The following is a 26,558-nucleotide window of genomic DNA, read 5'->3' as shown; positions in this document are numbered from 1 at the left end:
TGAGGGCAGGACAAGGAAGCCGATTTAGTCTAGAAGATAGGAGGGATTTCCTAACTGCAAGAGCTGTTAGACAGTGGAGCAGTCTGCCTCATGCAGTGGTGGGCTGTCCTTCTTTGGAGGTTCTCCAGCAGAGGTTAGGGTGCCAGCTGATGCGGTAGCAACTTCCTGCTCTGAGCAATGGACTGGACTAGGAAACTTCTGAGGTTCTCTCAACCATTCTTTCATTCTATTGGTGGATTCACACATAGCGCAGAACCTACTTGCAAAGTGGGCAGTCTATGACTGTCTGGACTAATGCCAAAGCAGGGACCTGAGGTTCGCTCTGGATCGCAAACCAAGACGTGTAACCAAGATTTTAACTTACCAAAGTGGTGCTCCCAATAAGGCGCATGTTATGACGGAACCCATGCTCTTCATGAACCTCTGGTTCATGAAGAGAGCTCTTGTTCATGAAGAGACCTCAACTCTTGCCTGTGGGCTCCCCAGAGGCATCTGGTGGGCCACTATGTGAAACAGGAGGCTGGACTAGATGGGCACTCTTGGGCCTGATCCAGCAGGGCTGTTCTTATGTTCTTATGATTCATTCCAGGGGAGCCTGGCCGCTTTACCATTGGGACCAATAGCGGCTGATGTAGGGAAAGCTTGCCAGTCGAAGAGCAATACAAGGCAGGCCGGGATAGCATCTAGGGCCTTGCTGTGAGGCCCAGTCAGGGGGCTTACTTTGGTTCAATTTGGCTACTTCCTGCAAGCTGAGATATGTCATCATCTGCAGTGCCAACCTTAGGTTTCCTCCATATCTCAGGCTGGGGAAACTTCAGTTTCTTAGTTACGTATGAACTCACCCTATGATTCTGTGAAAGCATCAGGGGAGAAGACTGGAGTTTGATCCTTGAGACATCGGGCCATCCAGGTTATATTCCCTTTTTGCCTTCCATCTCTAGCATGTACCTAAGTGGGGCAGATAGTCACTTTGGGAGGGATTATTTTCAGTGAGAAAATGTCATGGGGGGGGGCATTTAATCCCTCTCACTAGACACCACAGTCCCAGAGTCCTGCATGGCAGATTTTTTTTTTTTAATTAAGTAAAAGAACCACTTCTGGTCCACTTACATGTTACACTCACCAATCAGTAACAGGCTTAACATCATCTATAATTTTGCCCTCAGATTAAAAGTACTGAATTTACCTCAATCCAAGACTAGCCCCCCCCCCTCCAGGTTCTTTGATATTAGAAATCAGGAAGTTGTTTTAAATTCAGAGCCTTTCAGGTAAATACAAGTATAACCTGTATTTAATTTCTGGTTTTTTAAGAGAGTCGTCTTCTATTCGGGTAAATACAGAACGCACTTCTAAGTGGGGAGATGGGTGTTCGGAACACTTTTGTTGGAGTTTTGCATTGTGGCGGGTCCTGCTAGCCTCAAAGATGCAGTTTCTTTCACTGCAATTAATATCTGTTTTTCCATCCATTACTTATTTATTTGGTACACATTTTGCGATCTTACTGAAGGCTATTTTGATTCATAAAGAGCACATACAGTTGCTGATTCATAAGTTTTTATTTTGTTACAACATCCTAAGGCATTTTGACCCAATGGAGAGTAGAAAGCTAATGATCTGCAAGAGCAGAGATGGACGGCGTCTTCCATTCAGGGGCCTGATCCTCCCTGGGCAAGCTGCTCAAGGCTGAACAGCTCTGGTCATGATACCACCACTCATCACCTCCCCACCCAGCAGTTTAGCTGGGAGGGGTCTAGACCAGTGATTCTCAAACTTGGGTCCTCAGGTGTTATTGGACTTCAACTCCCATAATCCCCAACCAAAGGCCACTGAGGCTGGGGATTATGGGAGTTGAAGTCCAATAACACCTGAGGACCCAAGTTTGAGAATCCCTGGTCTAGACTGTCGGGCTTCAAGGTCCTCTCAGAGCCAGAGGGAAAGATGTAGCACCTGAGGCCTCCTCTCCTTCAGGGTGGAGTGGAGTGCTGGGCAGCTGGGAGGGAAGGCTTAGAGCCAAGATGCCTTGGGGCAGACCAGCCCCACTCTCAGCCCGCCCTCCCAGCTCGCCTCGTGCACCAGCACAGAGGGCCAGAGGGCTTCTGTCTTGTTGCAAATGCTGAGTGGCAGCCCAGAGCATAGGGGTTACAGTGTTGGACTAGGACTGGGGAGACACGAATCAAATCTCCATTCTTCTTTGAAGCTCACTGGGTGACTCTGGGTCCCAGTCTCTTATTTTTCAGCCTAACTTATCTAACAGTGTTGCTGTGAGGATAAGCATTGCCATGTACACCGCTCTGGGCTCCTTGGAGGAAGAGCAGGATGGAAATGCAAAAATCAGTTAGGAGGAGCACGGGGCTCTCACGTGCTCTGCATTCTTCCTCAGCTGCACCAGTTCCTACCTAAGAACATAAGAAGAGCCCTGCTGGATCAGGCTCAAGGCCCATCTAGTCCTGCATCCTGTTTCACACAGTGGTCCACCAGATGCTGCTAGAAGCCACAGGCAGGAGTTTAGGGCATGCCCTCTCTCCTGCTATTACTCCCCTGCAACTGGTACTCGGAGGCATCCTGCCTTTGAGGCTCAAGGTGGCCCACAGCCCTCCAACTAGTAGCCATTGATAGACCTCTCCTCCGTGAAGTTATCCAAACCCTTCTTAAAGCCATCCAGGTTGTTGGCTGTCACCACATCTTGTGGCAGAGAATTCCAGAAGTGGATCACACGTTGTGTGAAAAAGTGCTTCCATTTGTTGGTCCTAGATTTCCCAACAATCAATTTCATGGGATGATCTCTGGTTCTAGTGTTATGTGAGAGGGAGAAGAATTTCTCTCTATCCACATTCTCCACGCCATGCATGATTTTATAGACCTCTATCATGTCTCCCCGCAGTCATCTTTTTTCTAAACTAAAAAGCCCCAGGTGTTGTAGTCTTGCCTCATAAGAAAGGTGCTCTAGGCCCCTGATCATCTTGGTTGCCCTCTTCTGCACCTTTTCCAGTTCTACAATGTCCTTTTTAAGATGTGGTGACCAGAATTGTACGCAGTACTCCAAGTGTGTTCGCACCATAGTTTTGTATAAGGGCATTATAATATTAGCAGTTTTATTTTCAATCCCCTTCCTAATGATCCCTAGCATGGAATTTGCCTTTTTCACAGCTGCCGCACATTGAATCGACACTTTCAATGAGCTGTCCACCACAACCCCAAGATCCCTCTCCTGGTCAGTCACCGCCAGCTCAGATCCCATCAGCGTATACTTGAAGTTGGGGTTTTTCGTCCCAATGTGCATCACCTTCCACTTGCTAACACTGAACAGCATTTGCCACTTTGTCGCCCACTCCCCCAGTTTAGAGAGATCCTTTTGGAGCTCCTCACAATTCGTTTTGGATTTCACTACCCGAAAGAGTTTGGAATTATCTGCAGATTTGGCCAACTCACTGTTTACCCCTGCTTCTAGATCATTTATGAATAAATCAAAAAGCACCGGTCCCAGTACAGATCCCTTGGGGACCCACTTCTTACTTCCCTCCATTGTGAAAACTCTCCATTCATACCTACCCTCTGTTTCCTGTATTTCAACCAGTTAGCAATCCACATATGTACTTGTCCCCTTATCTCATGACCGCCATATTTCCTCAGGAGTCTTTCATGAGGAACTTTGTCAAAAGCTTTTTGGAAGTCCAAGTATACTATGTCAACTGGATCACCTTGATCGACACACTTGTTGACACTCACAAAGAACTCGAAAAGGTTAGTGAGGCAAGACTTGCCCTTGCAGAAGCCATGATGGTTCTCCTTAAGCAAGGCCCATTCTTCTATGTGTTTAACAATTTTGTCCTTAAGTATGCTTTCCATCAATTTATTGGGCACCTCTGGTACAGAGCCTAACTCTAGGGACAAGTTACATATTTTTGCTCGGAGATCCGCAATTTCACATTTGAGTTCCTTCAGCACTCATCTGGCACTGGAGATTGGTTAATTTTTAGTTTTTCAAGACAATTTAGAACATCCTGTCTCATTGCCTCAAATTGGCCCAGTTCTTCAGCCTCCGACCTGAGAAGCTCAGAACCTGAGAAGTTCCAGAACGGGTATATGCTCAGCATCCTCTACCGTGAAGACAGCTGCAAATAACTCCTTTAGCTTCTCTGCAATCTCCTTATCCTCCTTAATAATCCCTTTCACGCCTTCATCCTCTGAGGGTCCAAGTGCCTCTCTGCCAGGTTTTCTGTTTCTAATATCTTTAAAGAAGTTTTTGTTATTCCCCTTGTCACTTCTAGCTATATGCTCCTCAAACTCTCTTTTTCCATCCCTTATTGACTCCTTGCAGTTCTTTTGCCAGAGTTTATGTTCCTTCTTGTTCTCTTCATTTGAGCAGGACTTCCATTTTCTGAAGGAAGTCTTCTTTCCTTTTATACCTTCCCTGACCCTACTTGTTAGCCACTGGCATCCTCCTGAACTTGGTGGTACCTTTCCTCCTTCTTTTTTATACATCCCAACTATGCTTCTAGGACTGTGGTTTTAAAGAAGTTCCATGAGTGTTTTGACCCTCCTGACTTTCCTTTTCAGCTTCCTTTTTACCAGCCCCCTCATTTTTTAGAAGTTTCCTCTTCTGAAGTCCAAGGCATCAGTGTTGGTCTTCCTTGGCAATGCTCTACTCACATATAAGCTGAACTGGATCATACTGTGGTCAATGTTCCCCAATGGTTCCGCAACTCTGACATCTCACACCAGATCCTGGGCACCACTCAGGATTAAGACCAAGGTCGCCATCTCTCTGGTTGGCTCCACAACTAACTGTTCAAAGGCACAGTCATTTAGCATGTCTAGATATCTGGCCTATTTTTCACTACCTGAATGTGAATTTACCCAGTCTATGTGTGGGTAATTGAAGTCACCCATTATAACCACTCTATCTCATTTTGACACCTCTCTTATTTGCTTCTTCAACTCCAGCTCATTCTCAATGTTTTGATCTGGAGGGCGATAGAATGTCCCCAATAACATATTTCCTTTCAGTCCTTGGATTGTCACCCATAATGTTTCTGTGGAGGACTCTGGTCCTCCTAGGTTTTCGAGTTTGTTGGATTCTATCCCTTCTTTAATATACAGTGCTACTCCACCCCCGATCCTCCCTCCCTGTCATTTCTGTAGAGTTTATATCCAGGAATAACTGTGTCCCACTGGTTTTCACCGTTCCACCAGGTTTCCTTTCTGCCCACTACATCTATGTTTTCATTAGTGGCCAAGCACTCCAGTCTTCCATCTTCACTCAGAGGCTTCTGGCATTGGTATATAGACACCTATACACTGATTCTCTTACCTGGTGTTGCCGTGTGCTATCTCCCTTAACTTCATTTGACCTTTTTGACCAGCTGTCATATGTTTCTGATCTACTCATGATTCCACTCTGTCCCCTTCTGGTTTATCCAAAATGTTTGCACCCTTGTGCCTTAGGGGATTTTGCTTGCCGATGTACGTACTACCCAGTTCCTGTTGGCAATCCCCCAGGCATCATTTGAAAATCTACTCTGTGTGGCCCTTTTTATTTTAAGCGCCAGCTGTCTGGTTCCATCTTGGTTCAAGTGCGTCCCTCTTGTACAGGCTTTGCTTGCCCAAAAATGTATCCCAGTGCCTAACAAATCTAAACATCTCCTCCGGTCACCACTGTCTCAACCACTCGTTGAGACTCCTCAACTCTGCCTGTCTTGCTGGCCCTGCACATAGAATAGGCAGCACTTCAGAGAATGCTACCCCGGGGGTCCTGGACTTCAGTATGCTACCGAGCAGCCTAAATTTAGCTTCCAAGACCGCCTGATTGCATTTCTCAACATCGCTGGTGCCAACATGCACCACGACAGCTGACTCCTCCCCAGCACTAACAGCCTACCGAGACACTGTATGACATCTGCAACCTTCACACCAGGCAGGCAAGTCACCGTGCGGTCTACACACAGGCCACAGACCCATCTCTCTATGCCCCTAATGATCTAATCACTCACTACTAGGAGGACCCCACCCCTTGGAGGAGCATTCTCTGTATGAGAGGATATGGGTGCATCACCCAAGGAAGGGGTCCCTGTTAAGTGAGTGTTTCCCTCTTTCTCAAACTGGTGTCCTCCATCCCTAAGACCCTCATTCTCCATGACAGCAGAAGCGCCATCAGACTGGGAGTAGGATGGCTCTTCCACATCCCCGAGGGTCTTATCCACACACCTTTCAGCCTCCCTGAGCTTCTCCAGTCAGCCACCTTGGCTTTGAGGGAACAAACTTGTTCCCTGAGAGCCAGGAGCTCCTTGCAACGAGCACACACTCAGGACTTCTTCCCTTCAGGCAGATAGTCATGCATGCAAGCACTCCATGCAATGCAATGGGAAGCACCCCACTCCCCTGCTGGAATTCTACCTTCATAACAGGTTTGTTGGGCTATTTAGAATATATATACTAAGTCTCGGGTGCAGTTGTCAGCTAATTCTTCTCCTCTTTCTCAGGGCTGCAGTGGTTCTGCAATGGTGCAGAGACCACTGGGGCATCTGTGCTGGGAAGCTGGCACAGGCGCAGCTGGTTGGCGAGAACAGAAGTGGCATTACAGAAGAGTAATCCCTCGCCAACCACGGTTTTCCCAATCACAGTTCTGAGTATCCACGACTAGGAAATTGTGATCGGTCTTGCCAACCGTGACCTGAGTATCTGTGGTTTGGCAGGATTTTTTTAGTTATTTGGGGAGGTTCCATAATTTGGGGGGGTTCAGAGGTTCAATCTACGGTCTACACATGGGTCACAGACCCATCTCTCTATGCCCCTAATGATCGAATCACCCACTACAAGGGGCTGTCTATGGCCCAGGAGCTGCCAGATGGCCAAGTGCAAACCTATAAATAAGGAATGTTTCTATTCCCAGTACAGTGGTCCCTCGACTTACAAACTACTCGACATAAGTATTTTTCGAGTTACAAACGGCAGTTTTAGATCCGGTTTTAGATGCGTTTTTTTCGACTTACAAATTTTTAGATGGGGTTTCCTCGACTTACAAATTTTTAGATGGGGTTTCCTCGACTTACGAATTTTACATGCGGTTTCCTTGACTTGCCTGCCTGTTTACTGCCTGTTTATTCTTGAAAAGAAATGTTCCTGTGCAGTTTGCAAGCCTTACTGGGTGTCTGGGTCTTTTTTCTAGGCTCCGGAACGCATTAATCCGTTCCCAATGCATTCCTATGGGAAACCGCTTTTCGACTTACGAACTTTTCGACTTACAAATGTGCATTCGGAACGGATTAATTTTGTAAGTAGAGGGACCACTGTATTAACGTTTTAAAACTGTGCCACTGTTTAAAAACAGTCTTGAACTGTTTAGCTGCATAGTTATTCAAATGAATGCATATACATTGCAGGGTGATCTCCCTGATGGCTCAACTGAATGCTTGATCGGGCTATAAACAGATACTGTAGAGTTGGAGAGAATGCAGGTTTCTTCGGATAATGCACAAACTGAAGTCTTGACTTAAAAAAATGATCAGGGCTTACAGCCTTGTGATTTCAATTGCTTTGATTTAAGTCAATCCACCTGGAATCATGGTGAATTCTTTGCTCGTTGCTCTTTCTTCCTTTACTTCAAGCTGTTGATGTCTAGCCCACACTTCCCCTTACAGTGAGTAAGGGAGCATGCTGCTGTTGTTAGAATGATATGGAAGGATATGAGTCAGTTCTCCTGATGAAACTAGGGAGGTTTGGCTCTCAAAAGGTGGGAGACTGCTAGAAACTGTTCCGATGTTATTGAAAGGAAAAAAAATGTGTGTGTGTATGCACACATGCATACGTGGCCAATATTCGGGAATACATAAATGGAAAATCAGCAACAAATGCTATTGCTTGAGGCATTGCAGGTGGTCTGAAACTGGATAGCAGGTAGGTGATTTTATCCATGCCTGAATGAGACAAAAGAGGCACCAGAATCTGATGGTGGTCTGTCAGGGGCATAGCTATAATTCAGTGGATGGGTTCAAAGGACCTGGGGCCACCAGTTCCAGAGGGCCCCCCAGCTCCACTCCTCCCTATTTTCTCCATTATCTCCCTCACTCTAAGAGGCCGCCAGGAGGAGGGGTGAACACGGGCCCCCTGTCCCTTAGCTATGCCCCTGGTCACAGTGTAGAAGCTTATGAAATATTTCAGGCCTTTTTGCAGAGCTATGGAAACCTCATGCACCAATGTGAGATTTGTGCTTACAAATGTGCTCACTCCTAGTGATGGGAGATGAGATGCTGCAGGCAGAAAACAGACACTTGCATGATGATAGGTACAGCATCCCTTCTCTCTCCTGCTGCTTCCCAGACCCAAAGGTAATGGCGGAACTTCCCCTCCCTTGCTGATCACCATGCAGCAACTGGCAGTGGTTTTACCTAGTGAAAACCTAACTGGCTGCTACTGCAAAAATAAAAATCTGGCACTAGAGTGGGTTCCAGATGGTGTTCCAAGCAGGGCTAACTCCTGGTATCTCTCATTTTGGAAATGAAGCACAGAATAGAGCTGTGGATTGAGCTACTTATTTCTGGCACTATTTATCTATAGACTTAAAAAGTGGCACAGTACTTGCCAAGACCACTTACAATCTACATTAGTCAGGCAGAGCAGGAGACACCCAGTAGTCTGCCTAGTTTTTTGGGGGAAATTTAAAGCAAAACTGGAGATCAAACCCACGTCTCTTTCTTTCCTGAATAAAGTTGATGACTGTAATAACATCTGTAATGACAGGTGGGTGTGAATAGTGCTGAGAGGAGCAAAATGTTAGGGTTTTAGAAAATAATAATTCTCTTTCTAGCAAGATATGGTAATAACGGAAACTATTGCTTAACCATTTTACCAAAGAAAGTCAATGGATTTAAATCATTTTAGTTGATTAATTAGTTGCCTTTTAACTAGTTAATTATTACATGTAAATAAATCTGCTTATTATAGAAACTTCAATATGGATGTCTTTTTGAGATACTGAGGAAAACCTACATTTTAATAGAGAAGCCTACCACCCACTGAAAGAAGGAAAGGTCACCTTTAACATTTTGTCACTCCCTATTGCCATAATACAACAGCAGCAAAATATTTTCAAAAACTAAAGAGCTGTGCCATTAACTAGAGATGTTTCTGAAAGCCATCTCAGTCTAGGCATGGGGCCCTTACCTCGGCAGTAGAGCATATGCACAATATGCAGAAGATCCCAGGATTAATCCCTGGCATCTCCACATAGGACTGGACACTGAAATTCTTGATAGCTGATGCCAATTCATGCTGATAATACTGTGCTAGATGGCCCAATGATCTGACTCCACATGAAGCAACATCCTATATTTATATGACTTTCTCCCCAGAGTTCCCTTACCTGAAAAATGCATTCCTCTCCCAAACACACACACAAATATACTGCTGAAGCAGTGTACACATTGACAAAACACTGCAAAAAATATATTGATGTGATTGTGTCTATGACTGCACCAAGATTCTTTTTGTGCAATGTTTTGCTGACGTATACATTAGTAAAACACCTCATTGATTGCATCAAAGGAGAATCTTGAATATGATAATATAACCATTGCTTTTGGGGAGTGTTTTAGCAATGTACACATGTGCATCGGTAATGCAGTTGGTAGGGAGAGCAAATAAACATAGGAAATGGAGAAGTGTTAAACTGCACATGCTCCAAATTATCCTAGATAAAGCAGAATTTGGGAGGTGTGGAAGACAAGGCAGAACTAGCAGGAGAAACAACAAAGGAAAGGAAGGGGATGCTCTACTCTGGGATGCACCCCCATCAATTAACATTTAACTGATTTAAATTGGCTCCCACAGTTAATCAACTAAAGCTTTCGTTGATTCACCTACCAATTAAACCAAGCTTGCAGCTTTAATTTGACATCTTTAAAAATGTCTGCCTAGGAACCAATTCTACCTTCTCTTTCATCCCAAAGGACTTTTGCTATAAATGACAAATTCACACAGCCATTTACATTCAAAGCAAAGGAGCCCTTCGATTAACAGGTCATGGGAAAGAGCACGTCATGTGTTATTACTGGGGCACCTCCTGACATTTCTGGAGGATTAGCAGGCTTTTAATTATTCAAAGACTGCTGTTCCATTTGTGTCCTACCATCTTTTGAGTCAATTAAAAATAAGTGCAGGAATGTTGAACAGAACACTTAAAGCAACCATGGCCAGCTAAACTACTGATTTGGAGAAAAATCCTTCTAATCCTTCTCTATCTCATCTCCCTTTATAGCGGATAAAATTCTACATTGAACAAAATATACTTTTGCAATGCAACAAAAGATATCCAATTCAATTAGTGGTATTTGGGGTGGCATCATAGGTTAGTCCAATATAATCCCTGAGGCACTGTGGAAAATGCATGACAACGTTATCTGGTTTTGTACAGAGAATCACAGATTTGGGAATCATAGATTTCAGAGAATCATAGATTTGCAAGGGACTTCAAGCTAGTTCTAATGCTAGAAATACATCTGGAAGTCCCTGGATTCTTCTGCCCTAGGCCTTGAATTCACTGGAGCAAATTCTATAACCTGTGTATGGCTCTCCTACCCTGACTGGGTGCTCCTCCAACCCTGTTTAGGGTCATGTGAACAGCCTTATAATATATTTCCTAATGCCTAAAACTCTTAGTTGGGATTTGAGCCCATTATTTCTTGTCTGAGGCAGAACAGAACTACTGGCCACTACCTTACTTAAGGCAACCCCCTTAACCGTTTGAAAAACACTGGAAATCATTGTCAAGTCTCCATTCTCTTTCAGCCTCTACTGCTGCTTACCAGGGAAGGGAAGGAAGGTAGAGGGTGTTTTATAGCGTGGAGGCTGGTGGGAAGGGCTTTGGGAGACAGGGAGGACTATGTGTGACAGGGATATTTTTACAAGCTTTTGATTGTCTCAGAAAAATATAAGCTCTTTTCCTTTGGAAAAGCTTGAATTATTTCTGAGTTAATCCAAGTTGGAGTTCATCTATCTCTAAAACAATCTGTGTCCCTTTTAGGGTTGGAGAAGGTTGGCAGGGATGTAGGAGAAGGAAGGTGGGAATTCTTCTGTGGCTTAGATAGTAGTCCAAGCTACAGAAGAATTCAATGGCTTTAAAGGTTCACATTTTGTAGTGCTATTTTATGAGACCTCAAAATTCTTCTATGAGTCTGCCTTGTGAAAACTTCATTGGCAACTGTAGACTGATTACATCCCATTGCATCCGTGTTATATTGTTATCAGTTCTAGACAGAGCTCGAGGAGATGGTGGCTAGGGTGGGACGGCTGCATCAGGGGCTAACTAAACAATCCCAGGATCTTAAATAGCCCCAGTATCCCACTTAGCTTTAGCAAAGTTGTTGCATCAAGCGCCTTCAGACCAATCCCAGTGGTCCTATGACTGTAGTTTCAATGGAGAATTTGACTATCTATATATATAATTCTCCTGGGTGTGCCTTGGAATGTGCGTCCCAGTGCCCAGCTGATTGGCTGGGTGGCGGATGCGCCTGATTGGCTGAGGCGCACCCAGGAGGATTGGTCGCCGCTGCGGCGGGCCTGGCCGTGGAAGCCAGAGGCGGCGGTGGGCCTGGCCCGGCCGTGGAGGCAAGGCCCAGGAGGGGGGAAAGAAAGGGGGGCAGAAGTGGAGGTGGAGAGGAGATGCGGCTGGGCCTGGAAGCGGAGACTGGGGCAGAAGGTGGGGGGAGGTAACTGCTGGCCCCAAAGAGCGCACAGATGCTCTGTGCGGGGTTGGCTAGTTTGGATTATTTGGTGAGAGCTGGAGTGGAAGGAAATGAGTGAAGGGACAGGAGGCAATATTATTACTCCTTTAATATTCCACAGAATGAAAACCACAAGCAACTTTTGCTTCTGCGGAATCCTTGCATATCACTGCCTGGCTACATGGATAATGAGAAAATTTACTTAGATCCTGTATTACTGCAACATAAAAACCATTTAAACTAGATTAGACAGAGCAGTGGAAAATATATCAAAGGAGGGGGAAATTGATCTCATTGGCAGTAAATGTTTGACTGCCACAGATCATCTGCATCTAATCTGAAGAATCAGGACAGCAGTGTTACCAATCAGAAATTACAAAAAACAAAAACAAAATCATATTGCCCCATGCTTTGAAACTTGCATGCACCACTGAATGAGAAGGGGGGGGGGAGTGGGGGTTAGAAACACATCTGAAGGACCATCAACTTTCCTCCTACATTTAAAGCATTTAGGAACAAAGAAGCTGCCTTATACCAATTCAGACCATTGGTCTATCTAGCTCAATATTGTCTCCACTGACTAGCAGCAGCTCACCAAGGTTTTAGACACAACAGGAGTCTTTCCAAAACCTACCTGGAGTTCCCAGGAACTGAACCTGGGACCTTCTGCATGCAAAGCAGATGCTACTACTGAGCTATGACCCTACCCTCCTGAAACAAGGACTTGGAAACAAGATGATGCAGAGCTTGGATGTAAGTAAATATGATTGGCAACCCTAGATATTACCTGGAAGGTTTTGGTTTTTGGTTTTAAAGGCCACCCTCTTTCCCCCCATTTTGGCCCCCACAAAAACCACCAAATCACCACCTAATTTTGCTGCCTATGAGTGGTGATGACATTTTCAGGTGGGGTGCATTTTGAGACAGCCTTAGGAGTAGGACACCAATATGTTGTGCCTGGATTTCCAGTCATTTCTAACATGCTGTTACAAAGCTTCTCAACATTCTCGGATATTACTACTATGACGACTATGAATATTTATATACCACTTTTCAACAGAAGTTCTCAAAGCATTTTACATAATAACTTCAGTAATAAATGAGATGGTTCCCTGTGCCAAAGGGCTCACAATCTAAGAAGAAACATAAGGCAGACACCAGCAACAGCCATTGAAAGGATGTTTTGCTGGAGTTGGATAGGGCCAGTTGCTCTCCCTCTGCTAAACATAAAATCTTCACTACTTTAAAAGGTGTCTTTTTGTTCATTTAGCAGAGATAGGCAGAGTAAAGGCTATTCATAAGTTTGATACAACAAAAAACAACACAAATATAAAAGGCAATTTGCTGTCACCGAAATGAACTGTTATAAATACAAAGGCCCAGTAGGGGGGGAAATCCCATGGCTGTTGTCTTATGTCAACCCAGCTCATTGCAATTGAAATGCTGGCTCTTTCTTTTGAAGCTTGGCTGATTTTTTGATTGTAAAGTCATTACATCTCAGAGTTCAGGTGATAAAGTTGTAGAATTGCCTATTAAGCCCTCAGAGCCAATCTTCCATTTTCTATGCATTGGCAAGGTGATACAATAACCAAGCATGAACATGCTGGCCACACAAAAAGAGGAGCATTTCTAGCTGACATGAACATGTCTATATTTTTCTTTCCTAAGCCCCGCAAATAGGTGAGGTCATTATCTGAACATGCTTCTTCTGGAGTGTGGCCACAAGGATGTGAAATCCATGGAATCTTCATCAAGGACTGTCCTTGTTTGTGTTCTCCTTTATTAAGAGTTCAAAAACTTGCAGATTGTAGCCCTGGCTGAGTCCAAAATTCATGTAGACATTAAGAAGGACATTGTAGAACTGGAAAAGGTGCAGAAGAGGGCAACCAGGATGATCAGGGGCTTGGAGCACCTTTCTTGTGAGGCAAGACTACAGCATCTGGGATTTTTTAGTTTGGAACAGAGGTGACTATGGGGAGACATGATAGAGGTGTATAAAATTATGTATGGAGTAGAGAGAGTGGATAGAGATAAATTTTTCTCCCTCTCTCACAACACTAGAACCAGGGGCCATCCCATGAAACTTAAGGCCAGGAAAATGAGGACAGACAAAGGAAGTACTTTTTCACACAACACATAATTAATCTATGGAATTCTCTGCCACAGGATGTGGTGATGGCCACTATCTTGGATGGCTTTAAAAGGGGCTTGGACAAATTCATGAGGACAGGTCTATCAATGGCTACTAGTCTGATGGCTATAGGCTACCTCTACCCTCCGAGGCAAGATGCCTCTCAATACTAGTTGCAGGGGAACAGCAGCAAGAGAGAGGATATATCCTCACCGGTTCTTACCTGTGGGCTTCTCAGAGGCATCTGGTGGGCTACTGTGTGAAACAAGATGCTGGACTAGGTGGGCCTTGGGCCTGATCCAGCAGGGCTGTTCTTCTCTTCTTTTCAGTGGAGACCACAAACCATTCTTAGGTATCTCTGACTTGAACATCTTTTGTTTTGTAAACTCACGCTTGCAATATGATACTCTGATCGCTCTAGTTAGCCATGTCCCCTGTGATGATCCACTCTTTGGCCACACCCTTTGATTACTGCATTCAACCCTTGCCTCTGTAGAGAAGCAGTGAGTGTAGTAAGAGCAGCTGACTTAGCCACATAGTGGGGCAATTCTCACGACCAACAAAAATCGGGCTAGGAGAGCCTAGCCCAATTTTTGTTGGCCGTAAGAACCACCGGGCTCGCAGCCGAGCCCGGTGGTTCTTGAGAGGGTAACCCGCTCGAGAACCCCTGCTAAAAAGCAGGTTTGTGGAGCGAGCGCTCCAGCAAACCTGCTTTTTAGGCTTGTGAGTAGCCGCAGCGCGGCTTTGCACTGTGCCTACTCATGAGTAGACCCCCAGCCAGGAGGCGAAAAGCCGCCTCCCGGCTCCGGGGGTCTCCCCAATATGCCCTGCGCGCTCGCGCAGAGCATACTGGGGCTTGCGGGGGCCATGCAGCCCCCACTCCCCCCATTCCCCGCCGGCTCCTTCTCGTGGCCAGCCATCATGTGGGTGGCCGATCCAGCTGCCCAGGGCTCCCGGCCCGCTCGTGAGCGGGGAGAGAGGGCTTAGCTCGCTCTTCCCGCTCACCAGTAAAAACCGGGTCTCACTGATCGTGAGACCCAGTCCAGTGTGTCAGTGCAAAGTTGCCCCTAGCCAGGTAGTCCCCATTCTCCCTTTACCCAGGTTCAAGCTCAGTACCTGAGCAGGGCTTCCTCCTCTAGCAGAAAGTGATTCAGCAGAAAACATGTCATAAACATGTTTTTATAGTGTTACCAGCTGCATTTTACCTGAAGTGAAGCTGGAGGCAAATTCGGGATTTCCTGTTAGGATGAAACCAGGGGTGTAGCAAGGTTGGAGCAGGCCCTGGGACCAGAAGCAAAGGCCAACCCCTGCTGGGGCAAGAAGCAAAGAGGCCCTTGGCCCCTACCTTCTCCTCTCCACTCTCACTGTGTCTTTGCTGCAGAAGAACTGTAAGGACATGGTGAAAAATGAAACATCCTCAGCAGATCCTTTCTATTGCTCCTTTGCAAATATTATCACATATTCCCCATGTACGCAGACACCTGCATACCTACACCGGTGTGCACAAATTTCCCTGGCTCAGAAACATTTTTAACATACTTACTACAGTCACCTCATATATGCACACAACATCAACAGTTAAGAGAGAAGGGCATGCTGTTACCTTGCTGGTGGGGCCCCCTTCCCCCTTCCATCACCCCACTTGTTCAATTATAGCTATGGCCCTGGCTGAAACGTCTGAAGGAAGCTGAAAGAGTTCTGACAACACTAGGCAATTTTATCAGGGTTCAGGGAGGAAGTTCACATATCTTTAGGCCACCACTGAATTTTGCATGAAGGAAAACAGAGATGACTTTGGAGGTTCTTGCATGGATGAAACACCTGAAGAATTGTGAGGGGGCCTAAAAGAGTTCTGATTCCTCTCTTAGCCAAGATCTCCTTCTTCCATCCCGTTCGCCAAGGCAGCCCCAAGATGAAGCATAGGGAGTGCCTTCCCAAGTAGATTAGAGGACAATTTGCTGAGGGCCCTGAAACCTGGAGCCCTCCCTGTCTGCTTCCCTCACTTTTACTCCTCCTACATTTAAACACTTGTTAAACACAGTTTTTTACTCTTGAATAGCTGCTCATTGAAGAGCAGGGAATGGTTTCGTGATTGACATAACAGCCAACCAATCAGCACTGTGCAGCAAGCAGCCCTGGTTTGAGAGGGAACTGTGCATGATAGAAGAGCCACCCAGTTAATTCGTGCCATTCAAATTCAGCTTCTGTGGCAAACTGGAAGAACAGGTTGCTCCTGTGCCTGATTCAGAGGAAAAGTTCTCATGTGTGTCCAAAATGCAGTAAATGCAGCACAGCAAATTAACGATTAAAATACACCCTGAACTGTATGATTTTGAGCTTTCATTAAGAACCCCTGCTGAACAAGGCAAATGTAATGAGATCATTACAATGGAAAATGCAAATGCTAATGACCAGCACTTCAAAGTGCCAGGAGAATGTGATACAGTATTTATTCAACACTTAAGCTGATTAGATTCTGCTTCCACTGTTCATACACTTTTTTATTTGGAAAATAACATGCTTTGATAAACAGATGAACACAAAAAGCAGCAGCAGGAGGAAGCCAATCCCAATCCACCAAGAGTTCAACAAAGAGAAAAATCTAAATCAACATGTGATATGAACAACATGTCCTAATCAGGGTGTTTCATGGCTTGAAGGCCTTTCTCTAAATGTAGAGTTGTAGCCTTTGCCCTGGATATTACAGGGCTACAAGGTTGGATTTCCAAGTGGTGGCCTATGACCGTGCTTGACACTTAAAAGAGTTGTGGGCGGGGCTTTGGGGGGGTTATTTTTTTTAAAGAATAATGGCAAGAGGAAGTGCAGGATGGTAGTCAAGATGTAAAGAAGCAGAGCAGAACTTGTAGAAATCACCTTGCATCATCATGCATTCAAATGCACTGCACATTCATCTCTTCGTGTATTCCTTATGGTTTGTCATACTGTGTTATGAGTCTGGAAGGCTCATCCATTTATTAAGGTTTATCTGTTTTAAGTCTTGATTATAGCCCGATTCAGACACTATGCTGTAAGAGTGTACATATTCTGCACACCCATACACATGTTAGTGTGAATAACTATACCTGTGTTCATTTCAAAAGTGAACCAGGACACAGGTGCTTCAAATGCATGGTACAGATAGGAAATGTAATTCTGTACCTGAGTTCAGAATAACGTTTGAATGACTGTGCCTGTGTACAGATCTGTACTGGTGTTCTTTGTACATTCGTTGTTCAAGTGTTGAACATAACATGTGAATGGGCCTTATGCTGCTATCACTTTACATCCCATTGCTTGTGTGTTGGGTATATTGCCTCAATGAACCATTGCAGTTTCAGTAAAATTAGTGTGTTTATGCTCCTTGAGTGTTCCTTCCTGGTTATGCATTTAGTCCACTGGGGCAGTTAAACACAAACTCCTTTGCACAAACATACAGAAAACAACAACAACCCTACTAGCCGACACAGATATATAACCCATTACTGGGCAACAAAAGAGCCCTAAAATAAGGAGAGTGCAGCTCATGATTTATTCTAGAAATTTATATTCCATCTTTCAATAATAAAAAAGCACACAAGCAAGCTAAAAACCATAACACAGTAATATATGAAAGGAAGACCGAACACATTAATAATAGTTAATAGCAGTTAATAAAAAACAGTCAAAATGCACTGGCCAGCATCCTGACTAAAGCTGTGCATGTGCAACTTAAAAAAAAAACCACATGTGCAGCAATAGCATACCCACTTCTGATGCCTGGGGGCGGGCTCATGCAGAGGGGGGCATTTTCCCTTTCCCTGGAAACGCGCTGACAAGTGAAAAATTATGTCTCTGAGGATTATGAAACCCTCAGGGACAGAATTTCATGCTGCACAGAACACTTGCAGGGGAAGGGGAGATTGGTGATAATCTACCACCACCTCATGCTTCAAAAGCAGGGATGCTATTGCTGCATACATGCCCTTTTTAGCTTTTAGTCATTCAGGATGTCAGCCACTAAAACAACACAGCCCGTCAACAGGGAGGGACAAGCTGAGCATCATTTCAGAATGCAAACTAAGCAGTCTACTTACCAGGTCCCTTTCCCCAATCTCTGTCTACCAAACTGATCTAAACAACAACAAAAGAAATCTCATATTTACACTTTTGCAAAATATTCCTCAAACCACGAGAAAAGGAGATGTGGAAATGCAATTTCTATTCAATGAGGATTTTAGTCAGGAACCAAAATAACTCCTTCAAGTTACTTGAAGTTTTTCTAATACTTGTTTCCTTGCCCAGTAGTTTAGAAAACGTTTCTCAAAGTGGGAGGTCTGTTTTCAAGGTCTTGCAGAGATTTCATCAAAGGTCCCAGTTATGTTGGGTTTAGATATTTTAGGCTTCACAAAGTGAGCTTCTCATGGTTCATAACTATTTTCACTGTATTGCAACAGACAACCATGAAGAAAAGTCAAGGTGTTATAATTAAACTTGTCGAGACTGTGTGGTTAGGGATTTGCGAACCAGCTCAATCTTGAGCCAGTTCAGTTCAAGGGCTCGACCTCAAACTCAACTGAGCCCAGTTCAGCTCAAGGTCAAGCCAACCCCCTGGGCCTGGTTCTAGTGTATCGGGTGACATTAAATTGTGTTTTTAAAAGTTTGACTTACCACCGCTGTGGGCTTTGGTGGCCTCAGGGGATGTTGCTGAAGCCGTGGGGGCTTCCAGCAGCTCCCTTTCCCCCCGCTGGCCTCCCCCTTTCTCCCTGGGCCAGTTCAGCCTGTCTGGAGCCATTTCAGCCCATTTTGGGGCTCTTTTACGCTTGTTTGTTCACAGGGACCATTTGCATGACTCAGGTGATGACCTGGTCATGCAAACAGGCTGCCGAGCACACAAACAGGGCTGAAAAAGCCCCCCCCAAATGCCCCAGGGAGACTTGGAGGGAGGCTGGCGGGGGGATAGGGAGCTGCTAGACACCCCTCCCCGTGGCCACAGTAGAACCCCCTGAGGCTGCCAAAGCCCTCAGTGGTGGTAAATCAAACTTAAACACAATTTAATGGCACCCGGCTCACTGAACTCGTTCAAATCCAAACCGGGCCTCCCATTTGGGGGGCAAAACCGAACATGCCCAGTTCAGTTCGAATCTGATTGAAATTTGAACCAAATCTGGCAAACCAGTTTTGTGCACATCCCTATGTGTGCCATGGTATACCAATGGCACACTATGTGATTGCAACCACCATGTGAATCAATTTAAGGTGACCTTAAGAACATAAATATAAATCAAATATAAATCAAATTAAATAAATAAATAATAAGAACAGCCCTGCTGGATCAAACCCAAGGCCTATCTAGTCCAGTATCCTGATTCACACAGTGGCCCATCAAATGTCCTTGAGAACCTCACAGGCTAGAGTTGAGGACAAGCCCTCTCTCCTGCTGTTGCTCCCTGCAACTGGTATTTAGAGGCATTGTGCCCCTGAGGCTGGAGGTGGCCCACAGCCATCAGACTATTAGCCACTGATAGACTTATCCTCCATGAATTTATCTACGCCCTTCGTAACGCCATCCAGGCTGGTCTCTGTCACCACATCTCATGGCAGAGAACTCCATAGGTGAATTATGTTTTTTTGTGAAAAAGTGCTTCCTTTTGTCAGTCCTAAATTTAATGGCAATCAGTTTCATGGGATGACCCCCTGGTTCTAGTGTTATGAGAGAGGGAGAATAATTTTTATCCACTCTCTCCACTCCATGCATGATTTTATAGACCTCTATCATGTCTCCCCTCAGTCGTCTTTTTAATCCTACTTTCCAGTAGGCTTATGAGATCAACCAGCATTCTCTGTGTGTCTCCATGTGTCCGTGTGCCCCCCACCCTGCTATCAACTTCACAACGCCTGGACAATATGAACCAAATCAGGTACAGTTGTAGGGACACAAAGGGACACCTCAATGATGTAGTTTGTGATGATGTCATCCACCCGATCCAAGATGGCAGACACGTAAACTTTTGAGGCACAAGTGGGCTCACTTGTGAACTGCCTAACCAAATTGAACCAAATTTGCTACAGCTATAGGAACACATAGGAATGCCCAAATGGCATGGTATCTGATGATGTCATCTACTCCAATTCAAGATGGTGGCCGCATGAACATCTGAGGCGCAAGTGGGCTAATTTGTGGACTGTCTAACCAATTTAAACCAAATTAGGTACAGTTGCAGTGAGTGACACATAGGAACACCTTAACAGCATAGTTGGTGGTGATGTAATACAACCCAATTCAAGATGGCAGTCACGTAAACCTTTGAGGTGCAAGTCGGCTAAATTGTGAACTGCTTAACCAATTTGTACCAAATTTGCTGCAGCTGTAGGGACACATAGGGACACCTCAATGGTGTAGTTTGTGATGATGTCATCTACCCTAATCCAAGATGGTGGATGCATGAACATTTGAGATGCAAATGGGCTAACTTGTGCACTGTCTAACTGATTTGAACCAAATCACGTACAGTTGTAGTGAGTGACACACAGGGACACCTCAATGGTGTAGTTTGTGATGATGTCATCCACCCTGATTCAAGATGGCAGAAGCATAAACTTTTAAGGTGGATGTCATACACCCTGATTCAAGATGGCGGAAGCATAAACTTTTAAGGCACAAGTGAACTAACTTGTGAACTACTTAACCCATTTGAACCAAATTTGCTACAGCTCTAGGGATACATAGGGACACCTCAGTGGTGAAGACTGTGATGATGTCATCCACCCTAATTCAAGATGATGGAGACGTTAACTTTTGAGGTACAAGTGCATTAACTTGTGGACAGTCTAACCGATTTGAACCAAATTTGCTACAGCTGAATGGACACATAGGGATGGCCCAATGGTGTAGTTTGTGATGATGTCACCCACCCCAATCCAAGATGGTGGATGCATAAACTTTTGAGGCACATGCAATAACTTGAGGACTATCTAACTGTTTTGAACCAAAGTTGGAACAGCTGTAGTGAGTGACCCACAGGGACCCTAACTTGTGGACCTCAATTTGCACCAAATTTAGTCCAGATGTAGATACAGTGAAAGGAAAGTAGGCTGATTAGTTCTTACTAGAACAACATGTTCGAAAGTAAAAAGCCCCAAGTGTTGTAGCCTTACCTCATAAGGAAGGTGCTCTAGGTCCCTGTCCGCAACTGCACGCAGTACTCCAAATGTGGCTGCACCATAGTTTTTTATAAGGGCATTATGATATTAGCAGTTTTATTTTCATTCCCCTTCCTAATGATTCCTAGCATGGAATTTGCCTTTTTCACAGGTGCTGCACATTGAGTCGACACTTTCAACGAGCTATCCACCATGACCCCAAGATCCCTTTTGTGGTCAGTCACCAACAGTTCAGACCCCATCAGTGTATATGTGAAGTTGAGGGGGGTGGGGTGTTGCCCCAATATGCATCACTTTACACTTGCTAACATTACATAGGAACATAGGAAACTGCCATATACTGAGTCAGACCATTGGTCTATCTAGCTCAGTATTGTCTTCACAGACTGGCAGTGGCTTCTCCAAGGTTGCAGGCAGGAATCTCTCTCAGCCCTATCTTGGAGAAGCCAGGGAGGGAACTTGAAACCTTCTGCTCTTCCCAGAGCGGCTTCATCCCCTGAGGGGAATCTCTTCCAGTGCTCACACATCAAGTCTCCCATTCATATGCAATCAGGGCAGACCCTGCTTAGCTATGGGGACAAGTCATGCTTGCTACCACAAGATTCCCCCAGACCTCCATGTGGTGGTTGTAATGTGTCGATCAGCTAGGGTTGCCAGCCCTCTAGGATGGGCCAGGAGTCTCCAGGAATTAATCTCCAGGTCATCATAAAAACAAATTCTGGAAACTTAATGGCTTGATATTATGAAAAATATTGGGGAGGGGGAATCTCTAGGAATAGCTTCTGTCAAAGTTGGCAACCCTAAAACTAGCCCAGTAGTATTGTATACAAGATCTGTTGGCTGTTGAAATCTGGCTACTGAAATCAGGTTCAGTACAGCAGTTGGTAGCTCAACTGGTTTTCTAAAGAGAATTATATACAGCTCCCTGACAGGGCTCTTAATACAGGATAGCAGCAGGGTTTGTTCTAGTGAAAAGGAAGGGGACTCTCTGGAGGCTGGCTGTTCTGAAGGGAACAGTGCCATTAATTCCCTGTCCCTGGATATGACACAAGATAAGTGCTAAACTGCTCGTGTTTCAGTTCTTGAGAATAATTAGTTGACAATAATTCCCAAGGAACAACTGGCTTAATCCACGGTAAAGTTGGTAAAGTTGTGCCGTAAAGTCAGCAGTGATGACTCCTGGCAACCACAGAGCCCTGTGGATGTCTTTGGCAGAATACAGGAGGGGTTTACCATTGCCATCTCCGGCGCAGTATGAGATGATGCCTTTCAGCATCTTCCTATATCACTGCTGCTCGATATAGGTAGCGGGGATCACGTTACTTGGATTTAAATCTATTAAATCCACCCTACTATATTCATCAGGCCTTATCCTTATCCCACAAGAACTGTAGTCTGGAAGCTTCTGTCTGATTTTGTCTCCAACAGCAGCAAGGTATTTTTGCCGAAAAGCACAATCAAGGCTTTACTGAGTGTTCATACCGCTTTTGAAAGTGGCTGACATACTGAAGGAAATTGCGCAAAGCAGAAGTCCCATTGAAATTACAAGGACAAGTTAGGCAGAGCCTAACTTGAATAATGTGGTAATCAATACAATCAGTGCCTAACTCGTTCTTTTAATTTCAATGAGACTACTTTGAGTAATTTTCCTCAGTATGTCAGCCAGTATCCACATTATTCATAATGCATCCAACAATTGAATCCAAGCAAAGCACAAAGTTAGTCATGACTAAGTCCCACTGAACTTAATGGGTCTGGTTAGTTATAACTCATTGATTTCAATGGTGCTTAGTCATGACTTACTAGTCTGAATTCTACTTGGCTCTTGGCTGTAATTATCCCATTTTGGACGTGAACAAGATGAGACCAGAAAGGAAGAGCAAAATATTCTAGAAAAGGCCATAAAAACTGTTAGAAGTTAAAGGACTTTGCACTGTCTCTTGTCTCAGACAGTGGAGGACAGACTAGTGAGTCAGAGGGCTAGAGGGTCAAGACATTGGTCATCCTCTACTGCTCTGACACCATCCCTTTGGATATGTAAATTGCTAATCTCAGGGATTAACTTCCTTCCTCTCTCTCTCTTCCCTACCTGCCCTTCTACCTTGCCACATGGCAAGCCTCTCTCCCTGCACCATGTGTGCAGAGAAGATGCAGAATCCATCTGCATCCAGCTAGATAAATAGATTAGAGATCCTAACTCCTCACTTTCCTTTCTAGAATGGAGTTCCTTAATAAATGCTTATATATTGATTTGAAACTATGAATTGGCTCCAAGTTACATTACTCTCAGCATACACGCAAGCCTAACTAAATCCGCTGTGTTGTGCCTCTGTGCACTCTGCTATAATGGAATGGAGATTCTCTCACCACAGAGAATTTCCAACAAAACAGCACTTCCTTCCCCCCACAAACTGCCTTCTTTTTGTGTGCAGGCACATAAGCAGTGAGTTTCTTATTGCAGTTCTGAATACAGCAACTTCAGACAAGTTACATATTAGCCTGAAGAGATGTGGTGTTAACTGAGTCATTATCAAATTAGGGGCTAATTTCACTTAAAAACAACAGCTGTTTGGGGTTACAAAGAGAGTTGGGACTACAGTGCTAAAGTAGGAGTGTTTGAGCCTTTTCTTCTGTGCCATAATGTTTCCCCGTGTCACTGTTTTTACCAGGTAAATGTGCCATGTGATAAATAGTTGCTTTTAACCAGCTAAATAGCCATTTTAGCAAGTAAATGTGCAGAAGGTATGGGTTTAAACACACCCCATGCCATGGTCTCAGTCTGGCTTGGGCCTCCATGTGGCAGCTATTTTTAAATTAGTCGAAATAGTTAAAATAGTGGGTGACATACAGAGCAAGGATGCATTGGTGCAGCAAAAGTGCAGCCAATCAGAACTTGCCAACTAACTGCACCAGTGTAATGGGGAAGGGGCCATTTTTGGCACCCTCTCCTTCCCAAGGAAGCCCTTTGTACCTCCCAAAAATATGTCCTGAAGGGTTGCACAGCCCTCAGGGACATATTTACAGGTGGCATAGAGGGTTTCCTGGTGAAGGCGTGGGCCTCAAAAATTGCCCCTTCCTCACTGACATAGTCAATTGGGAAATTCTGCTCCCTTTATACACCATTGAATCTTTATTCTGTATGTCAGTCAGTTTAACTTCAAATAACTAGATGGTGATGCACTTAATGCCATATGTAGTCTGGCCCTACCTTGGATCCAAAGCTAAGCAGATCTGGGTCCTCTGGTGTGCTAATGGGCACATCATGAGCAGCGGCATTTTGAAGCAGATACCGGCTGCCTGCACTACAAGTTCACCTTTCTTTATTATTGTTTAACCTTTTCACAATTGAAAATAGGCCTGACTGCTGTTCTAATGGCAGCAATGTGTGCACGCACATTCTCTCTGTGTAGGAAAGATGTGTCTAATGTGACTTTCAACCATTAAGGAAGAAGGAAGTGGGCAGACCACAAAAGAGGATTCTACCATATTCTGCCTAGAAACTAGAAATTTCTTCAGCATCCTATGAAATGAAGGTGGGGGGCAGCCTCACACATTTACTCAATCTTAACACTTTTTTTCCTAAAATGAAGAAGAAGCATCTGTGCTCAGAGCCATATATATGGTTCAGCTTTTCTTGGAAAAATTAAAGTTAAAAGGATCAAGTTAAATCTGATCCTCCCGATCAGAAAGCTTTGAACACCATTCCAAACAACAGAGTCAAATACTTGCTGTGTTTTTTCTTTTCCTAGTTAGCTTTCAGTCCCCCCGCCCCACCGTTGATAGCCTGGTTGCCTGGCTTGTGATTCTTGTTAATCACGCTCATAGCAAGCTGCATAACTTTTGTTTTAAGTCCCTTGTGACCCAAATTCTTTAGTAGCTGGATTATCTCTTCCATGTTGGAAAGATCTGACAAATCAAAAGGCTCACTTTTACATGTGTCCAGACCTATTTAAGCCATGTGGGGTGCAATCCACCAGGATTCTTTCTACACAACCCTCCTTGAATGAGGAAGTACTATCAAATGTGGTGGCAAACCAAAAGAATGGCAATTTGTTTCATTATCACTACCCATGGAACATCACTGGAGAAAAAGGAAAAAATGGCAGTGGCTCACTCAAATGTGTTGATTCATTTAAATGCATGCAAGTTTTAAAATGCCCCTTGGGTAGCAATAATTGAACAGAGAGGACAAAACAGCTGAAAAGCAAATAGAGAGTAGGATAACTGAAATCAGCCAAGTGGCAATTCTCTCAAGTCCAAATGAATGGAAAGGGCAGGTCTGGTGTGTTTTATTGCTAAAGACTCCAGTCCCTTTCCTTTTAACTGTCTGTTTGTTCTTCCATACTTCATACTATGGGGAAAGACTAAGTCTGTTTTTAAAGGTAAATAGCAAGAGAAGGGGAAGGGGTTATCTATATTTTGTTGTTAACTCCCCAGAGACTTACGTTTTGGGTGGTATACAAATGTGTTAAATAAATAAATAAAAATGAAATGAAATGAAATGAAATAAAATAAATTGGGCCCCTGGCATGGAAGAGTGGGGCTAACCCTTTGGTTTAGATAAATTACTTCCTCTTGTCGGTCCTAAATTTCCTGACCTTCAATTTTATGGGGTGACCCCTGGTTCTAGTGTTGCGAGAGAGGGAGAAAAGTTTCTCTCTGTCCACCCTCTCCACTCCATGCATAATGTTATACACCTTGATCATGTCACCTCTTTTCCAAGGTAAAGAGCCCCAGATGCTGTAGCCTTGCCTCATAAGGAAGGTGCTGCAGGCCCCTGATCATTTTGGTTGCCCTCTTCTGCACCTTTTCCAGTTCTACAATATCCTTCTTACGATACGGTGACCAAAGCTGTACGCAGTACTCCAGATGTGGCCGCACCATATTTTTTTATAAGGGCATGTTTGGCCTATGGCTGCAATAAAAGAACTACTACTATAAGGGCATTATAATATTTAATATTATTTATTTATTTAAAATCTTTATACCCTGCCCCTCCAGTGCACTACTGCTTGGGGTGGCTCACAACAATAAGATAGACACAGATACAATAAAAGTAATAAAATTAACTAATTTTATTTTAAAGTCAGATTTTAAAACCACAATTAATAGGTTCTAATTAAAACTGAAAATTATAAAAAGCTAAAGCCAGCGTGGTGTAGTGGTTAGAGTGCTGGACTAGGACTGGGGAGGCCCGAGTTCAAATCTCCATTCAGCAATGATACTTGCTGGGTGACTCTGGGCCAGTCACTTCTCTCTCAGCCTAACCTACTTCACAGGGTTGTTGTGAAGAGAAACCTAAGTATGTAGTACACCGCTCTGGGCTCTTTGGAGGAAGAGCGGGATATAAAATATAAAAAATAATAAAGAAAGAAAGAAAGAAGCTATAGAAACTACCAGATATAACAAAACAATAATGGAGCATTAAAAAGCCTCCTTACATTGAACTGCATTTGTCATTTTGTCATCCACTCCCCCAGTTTGGAAAGATCTTTTTGCAGCTCCTCACAATCTGTTGTGAATTTCACTACCCTAAATAGTTAAGTCTGCAGATTTGGCCACTTCACTGC

The 26,558-nt window shown here is 44.3% G+C and overlaps 1 protein-coding gene across 7 annotated transcripts in view; it reads right to left on the bottom strand.

The window, feature by feature from the left end:
- RAB27B (RAB27B, member RAS oncogene family) overlaps positions 1 to 26,558 on the bottom strand; it is a 179,420-nt gene that overhangs the window by 135,918 nt on the left and 16,944 nt on the right. For 2 of the 7 annotated variants that reach the window (XM_053296797.1, XM_053296796.1), the window contains exon 3: positions 17,922 to 17,958. The exons of the other annotated variants lie outside the window; for them this stretch is intronic. The gene's annotated coding sequence lies outside the window, so the exon portion shown is untranslated. The remainder of the gene's footprint in view (positions 1 to 17,921; positions 17,959 to 26,558) is intronic. 7 annotated transcript variants of the gene reach the window in all.

The sequence above is a fragment of the Hemicordylus capensis genome, chromosome 2 (assembly GCF_027244095.1).
Source record: "Hemicordylus capensis ecotype Gifberg chromosome 2, rHemCap1.1.pri, whole genome shotgun sequence".
Classification (NCBI taxonomy): domain Eukaryota; kingdom Metazoa; phylum Chordata; class Lepidosauria; order Squamata; family Cordylidae; genus Hemicordylus; species Hemicordylus capensis.
This window is presented reverse-complemented; position numbering and strand designations above follow the sequence as displayed.